We start from the raw sequence: 15,860 nt of genomic DNA on the forward strand, positions 1-15,860 counted from the left end.
GAGGCTTGCAAACCTTGTTAAGATATTTGCAATTCTTCCAAAAGGCACCAAGAAGTCACTGAAAAATTTAAGGTAGGGGAGTGATATAAAATACAATGGTTAATATTTACTGAGTGTGTTCCAGACTGTCATCTAAATGCTTTACATGCATCAGCTCCTTTAATTTTGAGAATAACCCAAAGAGGTAGAAGTAGTTATTATTCCCATCTTGCAGTGAGAAAATTGAGACTCAGAGAAGTTTTTTTTTTTTTTTTTTCTTCCTGTCATCCTTATGCAGGGGCCATGCTAATCTTCTCTGTATCGTTCCAATTTTAGTATATGTGCTGTTGAAGCGAGCACGAGACTCAGAGAAGTTAACTTGCTAAAGGCTAATTAGTTAACATAGGGCAGAACCAGGGTTCAAATCCATGCATTCTGCTCTGGGAATGGAGAAAAATAGAGATTCAAAAAATATTTAAAACAATTTGTTGATTAATTAACAGTTGGAAAGGGAAATGAAGTGAAATGCACAGAATTTGGGGGTAGACAATGAGGTGGAACTCACTTAAAATGGGAATAAAGGAGAAGGAGCAAATTTTTGATCATTAAAAGGTAGAGGATGTAAGTACATACTGGGGGAGAGACTGCAAAACATGATGAATTCAGGTTTGTCTATTTTGAATGCAAAGTACTTGAATTGAATTAATTTAAAAGGTCTAGAGAAGACTTGTAGGGGAGAAAAGTAACCTTCCACTACCCTCTTAGGTTCGGTGACGAGACCTGAGAATTAAACTGACATAGAGTAACAGTAGAAAAGCACACAAATTTTATTTAATACAAGGGAAACTTCATAGGAAAAATAAAGACCTGAAGAAGTAGTTAGGACTGAGAGTTTACCTGATTTTTTAACCAGAGAATGATAAATTTGTGATGAAGTGTAAACATAAAGGAAAAGGGATTAAGCTACTAGGGGCAGTAAATTGTGGGAAAGTGACTAGGAAATACATGGGGGAAGCCAGTGGAAAATAAGGGTTATTTTCATTTTTGTACATTTTTTTTGCTCAGATCCATTTTGGCATTGACTCCCACTCTCTGGTGATAATAATGTTCTTCTCTTCCTGGCACATGGAAATTTTACGATCTGCTTTTAGATAGAAAGGGGGTGATCAGAAAGCCCTTCTTCATCTGCTGTTTCTCAATTGCTTTCAGTTCAAAATAATCAATGTGCCAAAGTGACAGGTTTTGGGGTGGCATATTCTTAACCTCTTCAGTCTGCAGTTTACTAAGATATCTGCTCTTGGCATACAGGTTTAGGCATCATAAATTCAGGAAGCTCATTGAAGCCACTGAGATGTCTGACATTACCCAGATAAACTGAGTAGAAGGAGAAGAACTGATGACTTTATCATTAGAAACACTAATGATAAAGAAGAAAACGTAGAAAGAATAGTCGACAACTGAGATGAAGAAAGAGTGAGTAGCCAGAAAAGTGTGGTATCACAGAAGTCAAGGGAAGATTGTTTCCATCAATTTCAAAATGAACTCAATCATAAAAGTATCAGAAAAGCCCTTCTTGAAATAATAATAACTCTAGATTTTTTTCTGGGTAACTAATAAAATGGTTGCAAAATAAAGAGTAAAGCTATGGAGAAGCTGCTTTTGAAGGATAATCAGTTCAATTTGAAGTATTTTTACTTTGAAGTAGGACATTTATTCATTCAATAAGTATTTATTGAGCATTTAATATATCCCAATACTGTTCTAGACTCTTGAGATACATCTTAAACAAAGCAGAAAAGGGGAAAAGATCCTAGAACTAAACGTTCTGGCAAGGAAAGTAAACTTAAAATCAGATAGATTTATCTATCTATCTATCTATCTATCTATCTATCTATCTATCTATCTATCTATCTATCATCTAACTATCTAGTAAAATAAAAGTAAAATATACATGATAGGGGGATCTAGAGTTAGGGGTAGGGTTGAGGACAGGTTAGCTTGTGATTTTACCTAGGATGGTCCAGTGGGCCTCCTTGAAAGTGTAACAATTTAAAAAAGACAAAGTTGCTGAGAGAGTTACGCATGCAGATATTTGGAGGAGATATTCCAATCAGGGAAACAAACAGAATAAAAGTCCACAAGTGGAAACATTCTCTGCATGTTCCAAAACCTTAAGGAGGCCCATGTTTGGAGCTTTTTACAGAAAACAGGAGGGGTGGGAATGAACCACATCAATTGAGTAGGCAAACACTGCACAAAAACGTAGTTTTCAGGTAATGATTGGGAATTCAGTTATAAATGGAGGTGTCAGAAAAAAAAATGTGAAGATGTTGAGAAGTTAGCTTGAAATGAATTTTGGAGTTCAGAGAAGTGGTCTGTGCTGCAGATAACATTTGTGAGACTTAGGCAGATAGGTGGTATTTAAATCAATGAGCTCACCAAGGGAGTGTGGGGACAAAGAGAAAACAAGAATAGACTGAGCTAGGAGGCACTCCAACCCAAGGGTTTGGGAGAAAAGGAACCAGCAAAGGAGACTGGAAAGAAGCATCAAGAGGAGGAAAACCAAGAGAATGAGCTGTCCTGATGAGAATGTATCAAGGAAAAGGGAGTGGGGAGCGATCAACTGTGTTGGATGTTTCTGATTGGTTAAGTACGATGGATTGACAACTGACTACTGAGTTTAGCAGCATGAAATCCTTAATGACCTCAGAAATGCAGTTGCAATAAGGTAGTAAGGGCAAAAGCCTGATGAGGTGAAATCAAGAGAGAATACGAGGAGAGGAATTGGTGATAGTGAGTGTAGACAAGTGTTTTGAGAATTTCTACTGCAGTGGAAATACCAGCAAGCAATCGGAAACATTAGCCGGAAGCCTCAATTAAAAGGTAAATATTTAGAAGTCACCTTTTGTGTGCTAAGTAGAATTTAAATGGTATCGGGGTTATAGAAATAAAAGTGGCACTGTTCCTTTCCAAGGAGCTCTGAGATACAAAAGTGAACAGACATTAAAATATAGCTAGATAACATTTAGAGAAGAGCTAACACCCATCTTTCTCAAACTCTTCCAAAAAATTGCAGAGGAAGGAACACTCCCAAACTCATTCTATGAGGCCACCATCACCCTGATACCAAAATCAGACAAAGATACTATAAAAAAAGAAAATTACAGACCAATATCACTGATGAATATAGATGCAAAAATCCCCAACAAAATACTAGCAAACAGAATCCAACAATGCATTAAAAGGATCATACAACAGGATCAAGTGGGATTTATCCCAGGGATGCAAGGATTCTTCAATATATGCAAATCAATCAATGTGATACACCATGTTAACAAATTGAAGAAGAAAAACCATATGAACATCTCAATAGATGCAGAAAAAGCTTTAGACAAAATTTAACACCGATTTATGATAAAAACTCTCCAGAAAGTGGGCATAGAGGGAACCTACCTCAACATAATAAAGGCCATATATGACAAACCCACAGCAAACATCATTCTCAATGGTGAAAAACTGAAAGCATTTCCTCTAAGATCAGGAACAAGACAAGGATGTCCACTCTCACCACTATTATTCAACATAGTTTTGGAAGTCCTAGCCACTGCAATCAGAGAAGAAAAAGAAATAAAAGGAATACAAATTGGAAGAGAAGAAGTAAAACTGTCACTGTTTGCAGATGACATGATACTATACATAGAGAATCCTAAAGATGCCACCAGAAAACTACTAGAGCTAATCAGTGAATTTGGTAAAGTTGCAGGATACAAAATTAATGCACAGAAATCTCTTGCATTCCTATACACTAATGATGAAAAATCTGAAGGAGAAATTAAGGTAACACTCCCATTTACCATTGCAACAAAAAGAATAAAATACCTAGGAATAAACCTACCTAGGGAGACAAAAGACCTGTATGCAGAAAACTATAAGACACTGATGAAAGAAATTAAAGATGATACTAACAGATGGAGAGATATACCATGTTCTTGAATTGGAAGAATCAATATTGTGAAAATGACTATACTTCCCAAAGCAATCTACAGATTCAATGCAATTCCTATCAAAGGAAACCATAAACAAGACAAAAAGACAACTCTCAAAATGGGAGAAAATATTTGCAAACGAATCAACGGACAAAGGATTAATCTTCAAAATATATAAATGGCTCATGCAGCTCAATATAAAAAATAAAAAAAAAAACCCAATCCAAAAATGGGCAGAAGACCTAAATAGACATTTCTCCAAAGAAGACATACAGATGGCCAAGAAGCACATGAAAAGCTGCTTAACATCACTATTAGAGAAATGTAAATCAAAACTACAATGAGGTATCACCTCACACCAGTTAGAATGGGCATCATCAGAAAATCTACAAACAACAAATGCTGGAGAGGGTGTGGAGAAAAGGGAACCCTCTTGCACTGTTGGTGGGAATGTAAATTGATACAGCCACTATGGAGAACAGTATGGAGGTTCCTTAAAAAACTAAAAATAGAATTACCATATGACCCAGCAATCCCACTACTGGGCATATACCCAGAGAAAACCATAATTCAAAGAGACACATGCACCCCAATGTTCATTGCAGCACTATTTACAATAGACGGGTCATGGAAGCAACCTAAATGCCCATCGACAGACAAATGGATAAAGAAGATATGGTACATATATACAATGGAATATTACTCAGCCATAAAAAGGAACGAAATTGGGTCATTTGTAGAGACGTGGATGGATCTAGAGACTGTCATACAGAGTGAAGTAAGTCAGAAAGAGAAAAACAAATATCGCATATTAACGCATATATGTGGAACCTAGAAAAATGGTACAGATGAACCACTTTGCAGGGCAGAAATTGAGACACAGATGTAGAGAACAAACGTATGGACACCAAGTGGGGAAAGCAGCGGGGTGTGGGGGTGGTGTTGTGATGAATTGGGAGATTGTGAATGACATGTATACACTGATGTGTACAAAATGGATGACTAAGAAGAACCTGCTGTATAAAAAATAAATTAAATTAAATTAAAAAATATATATAGCTTGATAATTGCTGTAATAAGAGGAAAAGTGAGGATGTATAAGAGGGCATTTATCCAGGCTAGGTGGGAGAAAGAATGCTTCTTTAGAGTCACTGGCTTATAAAGTAGGTGTTGGCAGATAAGTCAATGTTATTGAGAAGAAAGGATGGAGAAAGGAGAACAAATATAGAAGTAATCCAAGCAGAACATAACTGTGACTAAAAAGGTACAGAGACATGAACTGCAAGTACTTATGTACTTTGGGAGTGTAGAATCTAAGAATATGGAAGGGGCCAGCTAAAGGTATGGGAAATCAGGTATGGGAAAAGAGGAGTCAAATTCTCAAACACTGTAGTCCAAAACAGGAAATTTTTTCTTTAGTGAAAAAGAGAGTAATGGACAGTCTTTGAGTGGGATCAAGTCTTAATCAGATTTGCATCTTTAAAACATTATTCAGCAGTAGGGAGAATGGAATGACAAAATTTCTAAGTGTTTAAAGTGGTTGATTAGGGTTTTTTGAGAATTACCTACATAAAGGTGATAACTGAAGCAGCAATAATGGATATCAGAGGAAAACTAAATTTGCAACCAAATTAATCTTGCAAAAATCTACTGTCACGACCCTAGTTAAAACTCTTCAATGGCATTCAGAATCTTGACTCCTTCCCATAGCTTTCCTAGCCCTGTATTCTCCTTCAACCCATTGCTTCAGGCATATTAGCCTTCTTTCTATTTCCAGAACTCTCCAACCTCACTTGGCCATGATGGGTGACCTCTGATTCTAGAATGCTTTTTATCCAGATAGGCACATGGCTGATCTCATACTGCCAGGAGTCAGCTGCACTGCCATCTCCCAGATACATACAGTCTAAAGTAACCAAGCAGTTACTTTAACTCATGATTCTGTTTTAATTCTCTGCATAGTACTTCGGCCATTATCTTCTTTTATTATTTTGATTGCTTTACTGTCTATTTCCTTCCCAAACTCCAGTTTGCTAAACTAGGATGTGAGCTCTGCAAGAGTAGTAATCCTGTCTGTCTTTACCTTTGAATCATTGCACCTGGAACAGTGCCTGAAGCACAGGAGCTCAACAAATACTGTCTGAGTGAGTGAATGAATGAATACTTCTATGCTCTTCTTAAAGTATACACACTAATTATTTTAAATGGAAAATATATTTTCTGACTTTAAAAAGGACAACCTTGCAGGAAAGTCTGAAAAACTGTCACAGCCTAGAGAAGCCTAAGGAGATATGATGTTTAAATGTAATGTGATGTCCTGATAGGATCCTGAAACAGAAAAAAGGCATAGTTAAAAACTAAGTGAATCTGAACTATGCATTTTAGTTAATAATAATATATCAATCCATATTGGTTCATTAATTATAATGAATGTACCATACTAATGTAAGGTAGTAATAATAAAGGAAACTCTGTGTGTAGGAGGGATATATGGTATTGGAACTCGATACTAACTGACCAATTTTCTGTAAGTCTAAAACTTTTCCAATAAATAATCTGTACTAGTAAAAAATAAATAAATAAAAAGTATACGTTGTGAACAGTTGAAAATACATAAGTATATACATTAAAACTGGAAAGTCTATTTATGGAATAACACCCACCTCTCCCAAAAAGAATTTCTTTGACAGTTAGTTGTGGACCCCTCCAGACTCGTAAATATTTACACATATATACAAATAGATGTGATCACCATAATAACGTTATTTGTTTGGTTTTGCCTGCTTGCCTTTTTTTTTTTTTTTCTTTTTTTTACTTGATACTGTATTATACCCATCATTCTGAGTCAATACGAGATCTACCTCATTCTTTCTGTGGCTAAAGATTATTGCACTATTTGGTGCAGCATTTTATTCAACCGGTTTCCTACTGATACAGTTAAGTTTTTTTGTTGATATAAACTGTGATACAAGTGTACCTTGTGATCATCTCTATATGCTTATTCTTTTCAGTGGTGGCATGCTACCACATAATGTGGGTCTGCCACAGCTATTCCCAAAGTCCTAGTTGTAGGTAAAGAGAACAGCACTGTTTTGTGATTGTATGACAAAATTTATAAAGAAACATTATAGAAACATGGATGTGAGTAAAAATAGTCTTCTCTGGTAGGATATTTAAGAGGCTGATAACAGTAAGGAAGGAGATCTGAATGACTGGGGAGAGAGGCAGGGTTGCTTGCACCACACAACTCCAAGGGGGCACCACTGAAATAGGTCACAATGTCAGTGGCGTGCCCCAGAGCTAGCAATGCAGCAGCCTCAGTGGGAAGGAGCCATATCTATTATTACTACTTTTTGAATTTTAAACCATATACCTATATTAGCTATTCAGAAATAATCTGAAATAATCTTTCTTTCCTTTTAACAAAAATGATTGCTTTCAGACTATAACTATAAGAGAACAATCAAAAGAACATTTTAATCTACACTTAGGGTTTAAAAGTAACCATTGGTATTGTCATAACTCTATGGTAGATTATTACATCAAAACTGGATGAATATATCAATATGTACCATTAAATTTTTGGTTTCATCTAAGAATACTATTTGCCCAATAATTCTCTTGTTTTAGATATAGAATCACTGGACTTTAATAGATACAGTTATGCCCAGCTGCAAAAGTATACCTATTAATGAAGCATTTAGCTATGCAAAGCTAAATCCCTTGGGCTATCCCTGAGTAGCCCAAGGGATATGGTCAGAAGTAGGGGAAATGGTCAAATATAGTTGGGTGAGACATTTGGAAAGTTCTAACAGAGATGAATATTTTAGTTACTTGTCCTTATCCTTCTTTCTACGTAAAAATCAGCATGGATGCTAAGTAACCATCTTGTCATTTTGAGGAAGGAAACCCATGTGCTAAAGACAATAGAGCAGAAAAGCAGATGAAGCCTTGGTCTCTGATACGGAGTTTTCATGCTAATCCTGAACCGTTTCGGCTGCATTTCCTTTTTACTTAATGAAAATAAAGCCCCAGTTTAAGTTGTCATAGCTAAGTTTCTGTTACTACTGGCTGATAAGGGAAAATATCACAATTATAACTCTGTTGGGAGCAATATTAAAAAATCATTTGTTTGGTTCCAAGCCATCAAGGAACTACTCTACTGCAAATGACACCTTAAAACTTCCATTGCTTTCCTGACCTGTACCAGAAATGCTAATGATAGTTTCAGAAAGTAGGACCTTAAATCTGTAATCCTGTTTTAAATGTATTTTTTCCTTCTGGTTAGGTACATGATCATAATGCTGTTAAAGAAATAGCAAAGTAAATTGATGTGCATTCTCTTGTGTTTGCGTTGAAAGTATATCTATTTATAGTCTATGTATTTAAAACTTTTCTGAAAGTAAAGTCATGTTCGGAAAGCAATGATGCATTAGAATGGACTCTAAATAAACAATTTTACAATTAAGTAGTTATCTAGGCTTTGATCAAGAAGTTATAAGAGAGAAGAAAATAAAATTTGGTGAAAAGAAGTGAGAAAATACTTTTGTTTTAAGTTAAAACATTTTATTTAAAAACAAAAGGGCTTTTTTTTTTTCACCCTTATTAGAATTACTTCCTGAAGCATTTACAAGCCACGTATATACAAACAGCAGCTGGAACATTTTGTTTACTTCTAGGAAATGTGCGAACTGGAAGTCAGAAATGACTTTGTAAAGTGGCCATCTCTGCCTGACCTGACACATTAGCCATAAGAATTTTGAGAGAGTCCCAAAATGATGTTCTTTGCACGTCAAAGCAGGAACTCCAGTATCAACATCTGTCATTGTCCTTTGGAGGTTTTCAAATTATTAGATTTATGAACTGACCTACCTATGCTCTTAAATAATAACCTGAATAATTTACACTGCTTACATTACATATGGTTTTACTATCTTTTGATTCAACAATTGCTTTACAACAGCGTTTAGTGACTGCAATTTATAGAAAAGAATTCTTATATCTTCTTTATCTAAAGAAAACTACTCTGCTTTGTAGATGGAAGTTACTTTCTTTGATCTCAAAGTCTTTTAGAAATAGGTTCAGGGCACCAGAAACATGCAGGGTGCAGATTTATATTTTTTCTCTTACTGACTCAAATCAAGTGCAGATTTATCAAGCTGTGAAATATATTAAGTTCACAAGGTTTTAACAAAGGGTTACCAAACCTCAAGAACCTGGTGTGATTCAAACTACTTTCAGATGTCCTTTTAATTATATTAAATGAAAGTTTGGGTTGGCTTTGATGCTTATGGGCAAACATCGAAATCTCCTGAAAGAGCTGCTAAAAGTACTCCCCGTTGCTGCAGTTAATATACTACATTGTATGCACACCACTAGCCAATTTATTCTAGCCACTTTAACAAGGATATCCAGCCTGACAGGCCACACAGAATAGTATCACAAGTCAAGCAAAGCACAAATCATTAGAGGACTCAGAAAGTCGTTTGACATGCACCATGGAGCTCTTTGTCACACAGCCAATTAAGTGACCAAACAAGAAACTTGAAAATACTCATTACTTTCTTCCTAGCAGTATAAGTGGAGGTTAGAATCTTTCTTGTCTCATGCACCAAAGGCACACAAGTAAAACTGGCATAATTCAATCTGCACTTTGTCAAAGGTGCAAGTAGCAACTTTGGTTCACAGAAAAGTCTGCATTACAGACAAAAAAAATGAAAGCAATAGGTAAAAATGTTTATGCAGTACATATAATAATATAGATATCTGGGCTTTGGATTTTTTTTTAAATATCTACTTTATTTATTTATTTATGTATTTATGTATTTATTTATTTATTTATTTTTGGCTGTGTTGGGTCTTCGTTTCGTGCGAGGGCTTCCTCTAGTTGCAGCAAGCGGGGGCCACTCTTCATCGCGGTGCGCGGGCCTTTCACTATCGCGGCCTCTCTTGTTGCGGAGCACAGGCCCCAGACGCGCAGGCTCAGTAGTTGTGGCTCACGGGCCCAGTTGCTCCGTGGCATGTGGTATCTTCCCAGACCAGGGCTCGAACCCGTGTCCCCTGCATTGGCAGGCAGATTCTCAACCACTGCGCCACCAGGGAAGGCCTAGAATTTTTTTAAATTCATCAAATTTGACATTACTTTTATCGTTGAAAAGCTGTATCAGCACTTCTGAGCAGATTCAGCAGCACTTGACATCATTTCCTCCTCCATGAAACAAGAACTTGAGTTGACTCCTGTGCCATACTCTCCAGGTCCTCCTCCTTCCTTAAGGCTGGTTGTTACTCTCTACTGCTGGTTCCTCTTCCTCTCCCTGACCTCATCATATGACAGTGTCCTGGGGCTCAGCTCTAGATTCTCTTCTCTTTCTACACTCGTTTCCTTGATGAATTCATCTAGTACATTGGCTGAAAATGCCACTCTAAGTGAAACATTACTAAATGATTATGTCTAGCTTGACCTCTCAGGTAAATTTCAAGCTCGTATATCTAACTGCATATTTACCATCAATATTGCATATCTAATAAGAATCTCAAACTTAACATGCCCCTGAGTGAAGTTCTTTTCGTGCTCCTCCCAAATTGGTCACAGATTGACTATCTCAATAAATGGTGACTGCATCTTTCCAGTTGCTCAGTCAAAACACTTGGTGTCATTCCAACTCCTCTCTATCTCTGACACTTCACATACAACCCCTTAGCGAATCCTGTTTGTTCCACTTAAAAAAATTCCCAAAGCTGAAGAATTATCTCAGCATCCCGCACTCATATCCGGTTCCAAGTGAATGTTGTTATTGTCCAAATGGTCACCCTGTTTCAGCCCTTACTTTTCCTGCTAGAATCTCTTCTCCACTTTGAAAACACATCACATCATGTCATACTTCTGCTCAAAAACCTGCAGTGGCTTCCTGTGTGTCTATGAGTAAAAGTTGAAGTCCTTACGATGGTCTATCAGATCTGGGTCCTTGCTGCCCCACAGATTAATGTCCTGCTACCCTCTTCTCTTTCACTCTCCTCCAGTTGCATTCGCTTCCTGGACAACACAGGCGTATTTCCACCTCAGAAACTTTGTTTTCTCTGCTGGAATGCTTTTTCCTGCATATCTTCACAGCTCACTCCTTCAGAGTTTTTCTGAAATGTCACCTCAGTGATGCGTTTCTTGCTCTTATTTTTCTCCGTAACATTTATCATCATCTCACATACCATATATTTCACATACTTAGCATACTGTTTATATTCTGCTACTGGACATTTCACCCCAGGAGAGAGAGCAGGGATTTCGGCCTGTTATGGGCACTGCTATATTCCCAGTACTGATAAAATCACTGGGCACATGTGCTGAACTAGTAATTCTTGAATGTTTTTGTTGTTAACTACTATGTGATGTTTTTTACAGTTGAAGATAGAGATTGCTTTTACACTGATGGTACCTAGGATACAGATTTCTAGTGGATAATGAAGGTGAAACAAACAAAATAAATAAATAAAATAAACAAGAAAAGCAAACTATAATTCCAAACTGAAAGAAAAAGAGAGCTTATTACAAATACTTGGTAAGATTTAAAGAACACATAGACTATCTGCCTTTGAAAAAAAAGGAAAGAAAAATTTAAGGAAGGATGGGAAGAAGGGAGGAAACCAGGTATGCATGTATATGTGTCTTTTTAAAAAAATTTGAATCTATTTACCAATTTTTTCTGATCAATTCTCAGCCCGACTAAGCAAATAATAGTAGGTTCCAAAGAATGACTCAAAAGATTCACATCAAAAACTGTATGTACTTATATTTCCCATTAAGCAAGATCGACTGCAGACTCTAGGGAGTCCATGCCACCTCTGAGATTTGGAGGACAAAAGAAACTGCTGATAAAAATCAGAACATATTTCTTAACTAGGAAAATGTCCTGCTTGTAAAGCAGTAAAAAATGAACGCTAGTAATTTTTAATAGTTCCTGCTAAAGAGAAGAACAATGCTAACAAACATTACTATTTAAAAGATGGGAACTCGGGATTGCAAAATGAGAAAAAAATATAAATATAAGTTCTGGTTACATTTATAGAACATGAAGGCAGTTGTTCTTAAGCTATTTGAGGTCACACTCTACTCTCAGATTCTCATGAAAAACATGGCTCTCTTTGGAGCCATATAATTTTTTTATTCGTTCATGGATTACCCTCCTAAAACTTCCCCTGCCCCCAATCCACCACTAGAGTTAAGAACTTATGCAATTCACATGTAGTTGGATGGTTATAATCAAAAAGAGAAAATAACAGTGCTGCTGTAGATGTGGAGAAATTGGAGCCCTAACGTATTGCTGGTGGAAATGTGAAATGGTGTGGTCACTTTGGAAAACAGTTTGACTGTTCCTCCTTTAACACAGAGTTAGAATATTTTCTACTTGCTTTTTTCTTCTCTCAATATGATAATTTTTAAATCAGTCTCCTCTGAAAACCAAATGACCTCAAAGTAAACTATGTTTGTATTTGACCTGGCTATAGGAGTACAAAATAACCACCACACAGCCATTTGAGCTCAATCTCAAAAAAAAGGAGAAATTTTTTAAAAATTATTATAATTTATACCATTCCTGAAATACAGTACCATAAATCAATAAATATAAACCAAATAATATATCTTGACTTCTAACACCAAATAATGTCAGTTCCGCAATCACATTATTTTGGCGAATGAGAGCATGAGTTTCTGAGTCAGGAAGACCTTACTTTGAATTCAGGAGCCCCTCAATTATTACTGTGTAATTTTGTGAAAGTCATTTAATGCTTCCTGTGCCCCATTTTCTCTACTTTAAGTTAAGAATAGCAGGGGCTTCCCTGGTGGCACAGTGGTTGAGAGTCTGCCTGCTAATGCGGGGGACATGGGTTCGAGCCCTGGTCTAGGAGGATCCCACATGCCGTGTAGCGGCTGGGCCCGTGAGCCACAACTACTGAGCCTGCGCGTCTGGAGCCTGTGCTCGGCAACAAGAGAGGCCGTGACAGTGAGAGGCCCACGCACTGCGATGAACAGTGGCCCCCGCTCGCCACAACTGGAGGAAGCCCTCGCACAGAAACGAAGACCCAACACAGCCAAACATAAATAAATAAATAAATTTTTTAAAAAAAGAATAGCAATAACTTATATCATAGGGTTGTTTTGAATATTAAGAATTTATGCAAAATGCTTTGCACAATGATGGCCACAGTGCCTAATAAACATATTTATTCTTCATAATAAATCACTGTTATTCTTAATCATGGTGTTGAAGAAGCACTGGAAGCACATCAGGATAGCAGCATTAGTGCCATTGGTGCTAGTTGTGTGACCTTGGTCCAGTCATTTCATCTCTCCAGATCTCAACTCACTCATCTTCATCTCTAAGGTCCCTCCTGGTAATATTATATCATGGTAGCTACTTAATATGCATATGTAACACAAGCCTTATTTGTTATCTCTGGCATAAAACTTAAAACCCTCTCCTAAACGAAGGTGTGTATTATGCCTACAATACAGTAATGCTATTTTTACTATGACATGTCAATATCTATCTTTTGATAGTCAACAAGGATTTTAATGTAATCTAAAATTACAACTAAATAAAGAAAAATAAAATATATTTGACCCAATTTTTTGTTTTTGTTAAAATTCTTGAGACAAAAGAATAATGGGTTTTAGGAGATTCATATATTATGTAAAATATCAAAGCAACTATCTTTTAATTGTTCACCTACAGATGAGTTATCATAGCTGACGGCTGACAGTCCAGATTTCACTTTTTTTTTTTTTTGTGGAATAAAAAGTGGGAAGCAAGAAATAAAATATAGATCTAGATAATTCATAAAATAGACACTGTATTTCTAAACAATTAAAAGCGAAATGTGTTTAGATGGTCAAAATCAAACCTAGGAGAATCACTGCTTGTGCCCATGGAAAGGAAATTTTTTTTTTTTTTTGAGAATCTTGTGATAACTAAATAATAATCTTTTTTCAAATTTAATGCATAAAACATTTCAAATGTATTTCATACCTCTTTCATAGGTAGCTCAGAATGTGCTCTGAACATAAAAATATTAGGGAACATAAGTCTTTAAAATTCAAATAGACTAAAGTTTAAGGTATCATTCACTCTAGAATTTCATAGAATAATGATCTACAATAAAAGGAACAGAAATAATGCTGTGTTATAGTGAGCACAGCATTTCTGCTTCACCAATATTCTGTTTGTATTTGGTCTTATCAGATGTTTAGTCAATAGCTGAAACATTTATTCATAGCCAGTCAATTACAACACCAGGAAATCAGCTACTGAATAAACTGTGCTATTAATTTTCCATCAGAGATTCATGTTTGAATGACCATGCATTTCATAGATTTAAATACTGAAAGGCTAATTATCTCCAAGGTCCCATTAAAAGGATAGCATAGATTGCAATAAAAAACAATCCTAATATTGCTCAAAAATGATCCTCAGCTTTCAATGCTGAAGAGTACTTCAATTTCTCTGTCTATGGCACACACTAAGCAATATATATACATAAACCTCCCCAAGCAATTTCTTTCCCAAAACCTTAGAAAAATAAACCTGAACAGCTTCTTATATAAAAAGATTCATTAATTTATAAAGTTAAATGCAAATTAAAAGCTTTTCTTCCTAATCTCTGTTCAATGTTCAAATTATTATTTTTTTCCTTTTAAATGACTGTGTCACAAAATGCCCTTATTGTGAATAAACTGATACTGTGTATTTTCTGGACTACTAATCTGAGAACCAGAGATTTGGGTCTTGAAGGCATCTCTCTTCATAAATGTAGTTGGCCTTCCCCTTAAAAATGCTATGATAGATACACATAGGGAATAAAGTTGACAGTCACACAGTTTCATATTTTTTCTTCCTTCTGATAAAGTTAATTTGTATTTTGGGACCCACAATATGGAGGCCGCCCCAGTGGCCTGGTCCACATCACAAATCTAAATCTGCACTTATGGGAAATGACTGTCAAGGAAACCTCACATACACTAATCACAATCCTCCAACTCAGCGTTAGCTAGCTCACCTTACCCTAGAAAACAGGACCTGCTAGCCTTATAAGGAAATCCCCAATCTCCTTGCCAATCGCGCCCTGTTTAGAGTTGTCTCTATAAAACCCACTCTTGTCCAACATCCCTCAGGGAGAATGCACCACTGATGGTGAGGCACTTACTGCCTCAACCCATGGATTGCTTTCCCTTGAATAAAGCACATCAAAGTCATTACTAAATAGCTCTGTCATTTGAATTTGTCATTTGACCTCGCCTGCCTTTGTTCCTCCCTCCTCTCCTCCCCTCCCCTCCCCTCCCCTCTCCTCCCCTTCCCTTCTCTCCTCTCCTCTCCTTTCCTCTTCTCCCCTCCCCTCCCTTCTTTCCCTTATTCTAAAAATAACTATGAAGCTTGCTTCTGGGATTCTTTTTCACAAAGAACTCATAAACAGTAGAAATGTTTTTTATCTTGCTTAGAAACAAATTACAACATGTGAACTGGAGGAAAAATTACACTTACATTCAGATTCATGTGTTTATAATAAGTGGAAGAGTAAGATCGTCACAGCTTGTCTTGATTAATTTGGCACAGAAGCATGATATTACAAGTATCCTGGAATTGTTGTCTTATTTGATTGAGTGTCATTTCTGGATGACTTGCTACTCAAATATTAGCTAGACCAACATAGGAATGAAATGTTTTCATACCCACCTCTCTGAAGAAATTAGAGATTTATTATATATTACACCCAACTCACCTTTCAGTGATGATCAAAATTCTCACACCCAGAGTTGCACCTCTATGCTAGTCTGGGCTTCTCTTGTATGATAGAGCACTGGCACTGTCAAATTTCTTTTTAGCACATACCCTTTCATATAACTTT

The 15,860-nt window shown here is 36.4% G+C and overlaps 1 protein-coding gene across 2 annotated transcripts in view; it reads right to left on the reverse strand.

Moving 5' to 3' along the window:
- The window catches only part of ADGRL3 (adhesion G protein-coupled receptor L3), a 563,380-nt gene that overhangs the window by 138,277 nt on the left and 409,243 nt on the right, over nucleotides 1-15,860 (reverse strand). The gene's annotated exons all lie outside the window — the stretch shown is intronic.

The sequence above is a fragment of the Balaenoptera borealis genome (assembly GCF_965194805.1).
Source record: "Balaenoptera borealis genome assembly, chromosome: 4".
NCBI classification, from domain to species: domain Eukaryota; kingdom Metazoa; phylum Chordata; class Mammalia; order Artiodactyla; family Balaenopteridae; genus Balaenoptera; species Balaenoptera borealis.